This window comes from Urocampus carinirostris, chromosome 11, assembly GCF_059441175.1.
Source record: "Urocampus carinirostris isolate Australia breed hairy pipefish chromosome 11, RoL_Ucar_1.0, whole genome shotgun sequence".
NCBI classification, from domain to species: Eukaryota; Metazoa; Chordata; class Actinopteri; order Syngnathiformes; family Syngnathidae; genus Urocampus; species Urocampus carinirostris.
Window position 1 is genome coordinate 27,052,294 of NC_142359.1, and position 8,665 is coordinate 27,060,958.

Here is an 8,665-nt window from a genome sequence, read left to right on the forward strand (position 1 = left end):
TTAGATGGACCAATGACTAACATTTCGGTCTTTTCAGAGTTAAGACGCAAGAAATTGAGTGACATCCACTCTTTTATCTCAATGAGGCAGGCCTCCAAATTTCCACAGTTTAGTGTGGGAGATTCCTCCAACGGAAGATATAGTTGAGTGTCGTCTGCGTAGCAGTGGAAGCTGATATTGTACTTGCGAATAATATCACCTAATGGAAGCATGTACATGCTGAAAAGAAGGGGGCCAAGCACTGAACCCTGTGGAACACCGCAGGTAACATTAAAGGGCTCAGATGTCATTTCACCATATTTAACACAGTGCGTCCTATCTGAGAGGTAGGATCTGAACCACGAGAGGACGGTTCCTGAGAGACCAATCCATTTTTCCAACCGTTCTAGTAGGAAATTGTGGTGCACTGTGTCAAAAGCAGCACTAAGATCCAGCAGCAGCAAAAGTGATGAAGCGCCAGAATCCATTGCTAGTAGGAGATCATTTGTTACCTTGATCAGAGCTGTCTCAGTAGAGTGGTTAGCCCTGAATCCTGATTGCATGGATTCAAAAAGGTTATTCTCGGATATGAAATCATTCAGCTGCTGTGCCACTACTTTTTCAAGTACTTTAGAGAGGAAAGGTAGGTTTGACGCAGGTCTATAATTACTTAAGATTTCTGGATCAAGGTTGGGTCGTTTCAGTGTGGGTTTAATAACGGCGGACTTAAAAGCTGCTGGAACTACACCTGATGAGAGTGATATGTTTATAATATTTAGAACTGAAGGTCCAAGGACGCCAAAAAGACTTTTAATAAGTGAACCTGGGAGCGGGTCGAACTGGCAAGTTGTCGGTTTGGCCGCATTCACCACCTGTTTGAGATCATCAAGTGACAGTTCACTAAAACCGGACAATTTCCCAGGACAGCCACCCTGTCGTGCATCTGTAGATTTCAGCCCTTTAATAAGTGTGGTATCAATAATTTCTTTAGCAATTTCTTCCTGTATGCATTGAATCTTCTTAGTAAAGTAGACCATTAAGTCATGAGCAGAGTGCGTCGAATTATCCGCCATAGTCTGTTGCTTTGTAAGCGATGCTACAGTGTCAAAAAGGGCTTTGGGATTGTTCTTTTGAGACGCAATCACCTACGAAAGGTAGGCCGATTTTGCAGAGGCAAGGGCCGCTTTATACTTTAACAAGCTGTCACACCAGGTTTGATGGAAAACCTCAAGCTTGGTAGCGCGCCATTTTCTTTCCAATTTCCTGCATTCTTGTTTAAGGGTTCTACTTTCATCAGTAAACCAAGGCGTGCGTCTTTTAGGACGTGATTTTAGCTTTATGGGCGCTGTTGAATCCAGGACACTAGTCAGGGTGGTATTGAACTCATTCATGAGTGAGTCAATCGAGCTATTGTATGAAGAAAAGGACGCAACTGCTCCAGGAAGGAGTTCAAAGAGCTCAGAAACTGTGCCAGTGCTTATATTGCGTCCGCTAAATCCTTCAGCTTTTTTAGCACTACATTTAGCTAGCACCTCAAATGTAACTAAATAATGATCCGAGATAACGGTAGTACACGGTAACACCATAATGTTTGAGGTTAAAACTCCTCGAGTCAGAATCAAGTCTAGCGTGTTTCCATTTTTATGGGTTGGCAAATCAACCAGTTGATTAAAACCAAATGCATCATAAATAGAAGATTAGCTGGAGAGCAACTAGCCGCAGCATCCATGCGCGCCGCCATGTTGAATCTAAGTTGTAAGTGCATTGTAAAAAAAGTGCAATAAAAAATGGCGCAGTAACATTTAGCATCACTAAAATAACATATGAATACCCATTATTTATTACAACAGGAAAGATCTATAATTTCCACGGTATTGAATGTTTTTTTAGGGTGATGGTGGCCCTGGGGAAGACATGTTTTGCTGCAAATACAAACGAGAAGTTAGAGCTTCAGCGACTCTCGGATGTACTTTATTGACAAAAATCAGATTAAGGAAAAGCAATGTTTTTTTGCATCAACGGGGCGTCGAGGATCCCTCGGAGGAGTAATAATATGATTTGCATGCGGGCGGCCATTTTGCCCAAGGAGGCGCGGCAGGTGGTAGGGATAAAAGCCATATTATTGGTCAGTGAAAAAACCATCAAGTGGCGGCAGATGACACCTTTCAGGAAAGCCGGCAAGGGGTCTGTCAGCTTGATGGAACTCTAATTTATCTGCACCATTTGCCAAGTGCGTTGCGCTGGTTCCGCTCTGATGAGCTTGTCGACAGCCGACGTGATATTTGGCATCAACGCGGACGGCTGACGTTCACGACCGCCATTTATGCCATCAAATCTGGCCTCCTTTCAAACGTTGCCATTATCGCCTCATCAACTTCTCGCCGAAAGGATTTTGCTTTGACGGAGAGTTTTTTTTAGTGGGAGATTGAAACTTTGACAGGAACGCAGTTAAATTTGGTTTCGATACATGTCTTCATCTTGTACACTTCATAATCGTCCTCCTTGTTGGCAATATTTTGCTTTTCGTCTTATTCTTCCCTGGTCCCGTTGCTGGTCTTTGTATTCTTAAAGAGGATAACACAGCCAAGGAAAAAAAAAACTGGATGGCAAGAATGGCTATGTTCACATGCAAGCAGGGAGTGGGCCTCTTTTTCAGCCCGGAGGTTTTTACTTTGCTATGGAGGAAGAATCTGAATGAATGGAACACCGGCAAGCTCTTATGATGCATTTTTATTGGGAAGAAATTTAGGTATATGTTGATGAGTTAACAGAAAACAGTTTACCATTTTAATTCAAAGCCCATCCCAGCCATCTCCGGGCAGTGGGGGACACCCTGAACTGGTTGCTAGCCAATCGCAGGGCACACAGGAACAGACAACTCATTCGCTCATTCACACCTCGGGACAATTTGGACTGGCCAATTCACCTGAAATGCATGTTTTTTGGAACGTGGGAGGAAACCGGAGTGCCCGGAGGAAACCCACGCAAGCACGGGGAGAACATACAAACTCCGCACAGGAAGTCTGGAGCTGGATTTGAACCCACGACAGGTTCCCATGACATGAACCGTGCCGCACAAGCGCTAACCACTGCGCCGCCGTGCTGCCCTTACAGTGACTGAAAAAAACTTACCTTTTTTTAAGTTCCATTTTTGTCTGTACATCAGCATTGTCTTGAACATAGTTGGCCAAACCATGCTCAAATAAAATTCAACAGCAATCATTTCTCAACCACCAGAGGGTGCCTGAACAGGTATTTTCATACCCTAACGCAGCATTATTGCAGCAGTTTTAATATTGTAATATCACAAATGTGGTCCATAACTGTGCGGCACGAGGTAGTCAGTATTGGGAGACACAACATCAGTAACTTAAATTTTGCTGCTGATATTGCCAGATTGGCAGGACATGAACAGTAACTCAGACAACTGGTCAATCATCTGGACAAAGCATCAAGCTAGTATGGGATGAAATCAGCAAGGAAAAAACAAAACTAATGACCAGTAATACCCAAAGTATTACCACAAACATCACCATCAACCTCAGAGAGCTAGAACCTGGCACCAAATCTAAAAATCTTGAAGAAAAGGGATCAGAGCCAGAAATTCCGGCCAGTAAAGCTATAAACCACAGTTACACTTGCCAGACTTAAACAGGTCAGGAGTGACAAGAACATGACAGTGGAATCAAAGATTAAATTCATGTTAGCGCTGGTTACGTCCATCTTCCTCTACGGTTGCGAGACAAAGACTCTCACGGCAAAGCTGTAAAATCAAATGGATATAAAACTAACTAAATAAATAAAAATAATCCAGGCCATGGAGATGCTACAGGAAACGTCAATACATCAGCTACTTAGCCCATGTGACAAACTAAACAGTGCATATTACCATTGGAAGGCACATTGGAATCTACAAAGAACTATGCATGGACGGAAACTTCAGTAGTATGGTCACGTCACAAGATCATCAGGATGGTCCAAAGATATTCTCCAGGGCACAGTCCAAGGTGGCAGTTGGAGAGGAAGATCCAAGATGAACTGGGCTGACAACTTTAAGGAATTGACAGGTGCCAACTTTGACACCACCCAAAATCAGGCCAGGAACTGTCAACAGTGGAGAAAGCTTACCAAAGTTGCGTCGTCATTGGTGCTCCGACAACCCATGCGGTTAAGGGATCCGAGAACCGTGAATATCACAAAGGTGCTGTTATCATTACTTTAAATTCAGAATTGCCTTTATCATTATTGATATCCACGAAGTAAACATTGTCACAACGAGATTAGACCTACACTCCAAGATAAACACACAAAATAGACTAAAAGAGAAAAATAAAATAAAATTGAACGATTGCATAATGATGCAAACAAATTAGTGTATTTTCTGTAGACTAACCTAATTTTTATGTGCATCCGAACAATGTTGTATTGAAAATACATATTGCCAATATAATCTATCTATCAATCTACCCTGGTCATATCCCTCGAGAGGGGTGACCGACAGCAAAACAAACACATACACAAAAACAAAAAAAACAAAAAAGGAAAAAGTAACAAAAAACTAAATAAAAAATTGACCATGGCAAACCCAAATGCCCAAATGACCTAACAAGTTAAACAGCTCGGCACGACGGCACCTAAGTTGGTCATGCTTTCGTCCCTCGAGATAAAACAAGACACAAGAAAGCGGCCGTTTCACTCGTGTCAGGGTGACACAACACACTCTTCTGTTCAACAGCAGGGCCCGACAGCTTTCACTGGTTTACCCCTGCCACATCATGCAGGTGTCCTGCCCATCCCTCTCCACTTATTCCTATCACCAACAAGAGATTCCACTACCTTTAGACCTCTTTCCTCCAGTGCACACATAACACCTTCCATCCATGTCAATCGCGCCTTCCTCCCGTTCTCCTTCCATTTACCTTCTGCTCTGTAGATCCTCTTCAACATTTGCTCCTCCTCCATCCTCTTCATGCGTCTAAACCAACCGAGTACTCTCATATTCACACACTTTCTCAGTTCCACTACTACTCCAGTTCTGTCTCTCACAATTTCATTTCTTAATCTGTCCAATCTTATAACTCCTTAATACATTATCTTTGTATGCACTACACAATACAGCAACATCTAGTGGTCAAATCGTATAATGTCTCCCAGAACGTCAAAAAGGTGGTGGTAAGAGGAGTATTTTCCAATGTTGGAATTAAAATTGTCTTTATCGTCACTAATAACAATTTAGTCACTACGTCGTAGTAAATGTTGTTGGCTCTGCAGCCATATCACGAGCCAGCAGTATCCTTCAGACTGGGCATAGAGCAACGCATGATTTTCTGGACTGATTTGATGACTCTCTGTCACACCGGGATGCCGTATGCTGTTATGTTCTCCACAGCAGCTTTAGTTTTTGTTGAGCGTACTATTCCAGTTTTTCACCTTTTGTCAGGGTTATGTTTACTGGCGTAACAAACGAAAAAGAGTGAGAGGAGTCAGTATCGTGAGATATGTCCAGACTAGGCAGAGAACAGCCGATCATTTTCTGGGCTGTGTTGATGACTGTTTGTAAGGACACCATTGTCTTTGAAATTATTGTTTCTAGAAACAGGTAGAAAAGAACAAAGTAAGTATGGAGGACGTCCAAAAACAAGTCTTGGTGAGCTTTGTGCCCCACTTTCAGTAAATGGGCCTATCCCGGATAGTTGAAGTAGCTGTTCTCACCTTTCCAAGTCATTATTGGAGAATTTGGCTCCCCCGACCTGATGCCGACTTCAACTTTGCCGACTGAGGCCGCCAGGCTTGACAAAAAAACAATCCAATTAGCCCAGTCGCAGCTTCCTGTCAAACAAAATGCTCCCTAGCGTTGCTCTTCCGAACTTGTCGGTTACATTTATGTAATTCTCACTCTTCCAAATCAACAGTGATCTCATCCCGTCTCATTCTTTAAAGTGTGAACGCTTTTTCCTAAATCAAATGTTCCAATCATGAGTCTTTGCTCTTTTTTTCCCAACTAGAAAATGTCCCTCACTTCACCTCACGCTTTGTGCTGATCATGACATTATACACGCATAGGGGGCAGTGTTGTCCTTTTGGATCGCAATGACAGAATGCACCAGAGAGTTGCTTTGATTGGAAAATACCACTTTATTGTGTGTGGGGCCAGAGTCAACCGGGAGGAAAACAATTGTTTTGGAATTATTTTACCTTTTTGAGAGTTTAAGGGATTAGGTAGCCAGTCAAATGTAGATAACAAGGTTTCTTAGTTTTTCTCATGCTGAAGTTTGTGAGTTTCTCCTTGCCCCCATGTAGGTTTTAGATCAGGGGACGGTATAATAGTAGGATGAAGTCTGTACAGCCCTTAAAGACTTTTTGTGATTAAGGGTTATACAAATAAATATGACTTGGTATATTATAAATTCCATGGTGGCGGATAAATTGATGAACATTTCTGTTTATGAGATATCCTACAGTGTGTCAGTCATTGCACATCTATGCAGTCCAAAGGTGGCCAAACCTTTTGGGTCGGGGGCAGTATAGGGTTCAAATATTTGTGTCAGGGGGCGATCTTGGTGATTCATCTAAATTTTGTAATTTATGAATAATTTTGAAATAATGTATTTTAAATTATTTTATATTTATTTTTAATATGATTTTCCTCCATACATCCCAGCTTTGATAACATTTAATTATTCATTCTTTCATTCATTATCTGCACCGCTTATAATCAATAGGGTCGCGGGGGTGCTGGAGCCCATCCCAGCTGTCTTCGAGGACCTTCTGAACTGGTTGCCAGCTAGAGACAGAGAACTCACTTGCTCATTCACACCTAGGGACGATTTGAACCGGCCGATTAACCTGACATGCAAGTGTCACGACCAGAACAAAGGGTAGACCCAATCGCGTAACGTTTCTCACAAGTTTATTGAGATGAAGAGGAAAGGCAGCGCCCACGATCTGATGCTCGCTGGACGCGGGAAGCAAGCCGCTCACAGAATCGGAACGTGTTCCGAATGCGGAAGTGGATCTTCCGGAGCGGGAGATCGTGGTGTCAAAGACGGAGAAAAGAGCCTGATTGCCGGGACAAGAGATCAAAAAACGTGGCCGGGATCAAAAACAGGTCGTAAGCCGGGACGGGAGAGCAAAACGTGGTCGGGTCAAATAACAGGTCGTAGCCGGAGACAAGCGGGGAGATCAGGAACGGATGGGTGGAAAGCGGATGCAAAAAGCGGGACCGACGGGAGTCAGAGTCAAAGTGCTTGCCTTATAGAAACAGAGGTTCGCTGACGGACTGACAACAGAGGAGTGAAAGGACTGGGTTTAAAAAGGGCAGGATACCAACCAGGTAGCCCGCAGCGGTTGGCGCCAAACAAGCGGACACAGGTTATCCTAATCAGTCATCATGGCAGCATGCTTTTGGAATGTGGTAGGAAACCGGAGTGCCCGGAGGAAATCCATGCAAGCACGGGGAGAACATGCATACTCCACACAGGAAGGTTTGATCTCATGACATCAGAACTGTGCTGCACATTCACTAACCACTGCGCTGCCGTCTTGCCTGAATTAATTATTATTTAATTTAATTTAATCAAACTGATTCTGAAACACAAATTCACAAATGAAACAAAATCATAGAGGGAGTGCAGAATTATAAGGCAAGTTGTATTTTTGAGGATTAATTTTATTATTGAACAACAACCATGTTCTTAATGAACCCAAAAGTCTCATTAATATCAAAGCTGAATATTTTGGAAGTTGGAGTGGGGCTTTTTTAGTTTTAGCTATTTTAGGAGGATATCTGTGTGTGCAGGTGACTATTACTGTGCATAATTATTAGGCAACTTAACAAAAAACAAATGTATACCCATTTCAATTATTTATTTTCATCAGGGAAACCAATATAACAGCTCAACATTAACAAATATACATTTCTGACATTCAAAAACAAAACAAAAACAAATCAGTGACCAATATAGCCACCTTTCTTTGCAAGGACACTCAAAAGCCTGCCATCCATGGATTCTTTCAGTGCTTTGATCTGTTCACGATCAACATTGCGTGCAGCAGCAACCACAGCCTCCCAGACACCGTTCAGAGAGGTGTACTGTTTTCCCTCCTTGTAAATCTCACATTTGATGAGGGACCACAGGTTCTCTATGGGGTTCAGATCAGGTGAACAAGGAGGCCATGTCATTAGTTTTTCTTCTTTTAGACCCTTTCTTGCCAGCCACGCTGTGGAGTACTTGGATGCGTGTGATGGAGCGTTGTCCTGCATGGAAATCATGTTTTTCTTGAAGGATGCGGACTTCTTCCTGTACCACTGCTTGAAGAAGGTGTCTTCCAGAAACTGGCAGTAGGACTGGGAGTTGAGCTTGAGTCCATCCTCAACCCGAAAATGCCCCACAAGCTCATCTTTGATGATACCAGCCCATACCAGTACCCCACCTCCACCTTGCTGGCGTCTGAGGCGGACTGGAACTCTCTGCCCTTTACCGATCCAGCCACGGGCCCATCCATCTGGCCCATTAAGACTCACTCTCATTTCATCAGTCCATAAAACCTTAGAAAAATCCGTCTTGAGATTTTTCTTGGCCCAGTCTTGACGTTTCAGCTTGTGTGTCTCGTTCAGTGGTGGTCGTTTTTCAGCCTTTCTTACCTTGGCCATGTCTCTGAGTATTGCACACCTTGTGCTTTTGGG